Raw genomic sequence first — 3,436 nt, 5'->3', positions numbered from 1 at the left:
GGGAGACAGCAGGATAGAGATGGTGGCAAAGTGCCAGGCATACTCACAATGGACAGGGATCAGAATATAAATGGGATGGTTGAGTAAAGGCAGAGAGAGAGATATAGATGGTGGCAGGTGCCAGGGAATAACCCTTGAGGTTGGTCGTAATATAAATGGCAGGATACTGTGAAAGAAGTGTGATTAGAGAGTGGGGAGAGGAAGTGAGTGGTGAATACCTGAGTGTATATAGAGTAGGGGAGGGCAGTCTACTGGATAGCAGTGAGGACAGGATTGGGGAGTGAGAGGTAGGCATAATGCCTGAAATGGAAATGTGAGGAAAAGAAAAGATGTAGTTTGGTTTGTTGTGGTAGGGTGTGTGAGAAGTTTTCTTGTTAAGTGTGGGTGGAACATACAGGTTGGGGGCTAGCAGATAGTAATGATACAGTGAGACAGGGCCAAGAGGACATGAATGGGGAGTGGGAGGTAAACATAGTGCATGAAGGAGGAAATGTGAGGAAGAGAAGAGATGTAGTTTGGTTTGTTGTGGTTGGGTGTGTGAGAAGTTTTCTTGCTATGTGTGGGTGAGATGCACAGCGCTTCGAGAACTCAATTTCACTGATGTGGGCAGATCTTCTCAAGAACCTCATACTGCCAGACAGCTCGATCTATTGTCATTTCCTCCATAAGGCTCAACATCCTGAGATCGGTCTTTGCCACTTCATCCTACGTCTTCCTGGGTCTCTCTCTTCTGTGGGTACCATCCACTTTCAGTGATCAGCACTTCTTTATGCACCTGTCCTCATTCATATGCATCATATGTCCAAACCAATGTAGTCTTCTCTCTTGCATGCTACATTTGATTCTTCTTATGCCCAACTTTTCTCTCAATAGATTTGCACTTTGCCATACATGTGCACTGATGTTGCACATACAACAGAGCATACTTCCTTCATTTCTCTTTAGTCTACACATCTTCTGCATTCAGAGCCCATGTCTCACTACCATGGAGTATAGCCGTTCACACACAAGCATCATACAGTCTTCCTTTCACTCTGAGAGAGAGTCCTTTTGTTGCCACATCAAATTCCAATATAATCAGAATCTACATCTTTGAAAGGTATTTGTAATAAATTTCATTAAAGAAAATTCTATTTTTCTGAAAGTTATGAAGAAATGCAGTCAGAAGGGGACACACTTTTTTTTTAGGTATACCTGAAACCTCCTACCACAATATAGCTCTCTGAATTTCCTCCACCCTATTCTTATTCTAGAACCAATACTTTCTGAGCATCCTCCACCAATGCTAATTTGGTCACCTAGGTAACAGAAACTATCTACAACCTCAAGAGAGCCTCCTGGATATTTGAGAGAATCTAAGTCCTGTGGGCTCTTAATGCTTATTGTTACTGCACATCTACCACTTACAAAGACTACTTTATCTGTTAATCTACCTATGATTCCATTGCACCTCTTATGTGTCCATAATTTACACTGGGTGAAGCGAATGTAATTTCTTCCAACTCTTTTCCTACATATTGAACAGGGCCATTTACCTGACAGAACGAGAGTTTTATCTTCTTTCTTACTAACAACAACTTTGGCCTTTGCTTGGTTAACTTTAAGGCCCTTTGATTCCAGGTTTTGTTTCCATATCTGGAATTTCTTCTCCAATTCTGCCAAAGATTCTGCAATAAGAGCAAGCATATAGCAGTTCCCATGGGCACCCAGTTTTGAATTCCTCTGTTATGACCTGGAGGACTATAATGAATAAGAGTGGGCTGAGAACTGAGCCCTGGTGAACCCCTACTTGTACACTAAATTCATCACTGTATTCATGGCCAACTCTCACTGGACTGACAGTACCACTGTACATAGCTTGCATAGCTCTAACAAGCCACTCCCCTACTCCTAACTTCCTTAGAGACCACCATATAACAGAGCGGGGGACTCTGTTGAAATGTTGAAAGCTTTCTCCAGGTCGATGAAAGCTAAGTACAATGGCTTACTTTTGGCCAAGTACTTTGCTTGCAGTTATCTCACTAGGAAGATGGCATCTGTGGTATTCTTCCCAAGTACAAAACCAAATTGCATTTCATCTAGTTTAATTCTATTTCTAATCAATTGAGCTATAACCCTCTCAGTAACTTTCATGACTTGGTCTAACAGTTTGATACCTCTGTAATTGTTTCTATATAAGGCATCATCTTTACCCTTGTAGCAGCTAACTATAATACTGCTACACCAGTCATTGGGCATGGTACTTTCCTAAATAACTTGATTATATACAGGTGACTAAGCTGTATCCTACACTACTGGAAATTTTAATCAGATGCCCTGCTACCCTTTTGGCTATGTGATAAAATTCTCTGCTTCCACCGTTTTCCTAGTCTTTCCAGACCTGTCCCTTAGCTTTTATAGCACTTGTCCTCTAAGCGGTATGTCTCCAACTCTTCCTCTCTTTCGTCATAATCTATATTGCCTCCACTACAACCAACACAACCACAACTTACTACCATCTCTTCTCCCTTCTGTCTCATTTGTTTTTTCTCCCTAATCCTCTTTCTATCTGTCTCACATATTTTTTCTCTAGAGAAAAAAAGAGGAGAGGTAGTGAGAGAGAGGGAGAGACATAGAGGGGGACATATAGACAGAGAGAAAGCAGAGATCTGGTAGCAACTTCAAAGGAATAAATGGAATGTATAAAGTTAGAGGAAGTTGGAGGTGGAATTAGTGATAGGCAGAGTATTTTTTCACTCTGTAAAAAGCATTAGTGAAATAGACAGTATGTGGATTAGTAGAAATAGGAGTCAATGCACCACCAACTCGCCCCCCCCCCACCATTCCGTTTCCAGAAAATAAGTGCACAGTTATCTGTGGAATGGTCAAATTAATTGAAATAAGATGAAAATCCTGAAATATTATCAATTTTATTTAATGTTTTCAGCAGTCAATGTACAAACAAACAAACTTTGCTTTTTATAAGAATAGAGAGAGATAAGAGTGAATTACAAAATAAAAGTAAAATTGCCAAGCAAATCTTTTATCAGCTTCAGTCATGAGACTGCGGTCATGCTGGGGCACCGCGCTGAAGGGTGTAGTTGAACAAATCAACTGAAGTACTTGTTTTTAAGCCTGGTATTTATTTTATTGGGCTCTTTTGCTGAACTACTAGGTTAAGGGAATATAAACAAATATCAGTTGTCAAATGGTGGTAGGGAACAAACACAAAAATACACACACACACAAATATATATAGGGGAGAATATACGAAAAAAAGAACAACAGACGAGGACAGGTGGTGTAAACAACAAAAGGATGTATTAGTTTGACGCTCGGGAATATGGAAAGTCTTTAACGTTTCGAGCTACGCTCTTCAACAGAAAGAATACGGAGAAAACAAGGAGAGAAAAAAATTGAATGGTGTTTGGTCAACGATCTATCATGGCATATATAT

General features: G+C 40.2%; 1 protein-coding gene across 1 annotated transcript in view; it reads right to left on the bottom strand.

Moving 5' to 3' along the window:
• The window catches only part of LOC106875868 (copper chaperone for superoxide dismutase), a 26,114-nt gene that overhangs the window by 16,962 nt on the left and 5,716 nt on the right, over nt 1–3,436 (bottom strand). The gene's annotated exons all lie outside the window — the stretch shown is intronic.

Source organism: Octopus bimaculoides, chromosome 16, assembly GCF_001194135.2.
Source record: "Octopus bimaculoides isolate UCB-OBI-ISO-001 chromosome 16, ASM119413v2, whole genome shotgun sequence".
Classification (NCBI taxonomy): Eukaryota; Metazoa; Mollusca; class Cephalopoda; order Octopoda; family Octopodidae; genus Octopus; species Octopus bimaculoides.
This window is presented reverse-complemented; position numbering and strand designations above follow the sequence as displayed.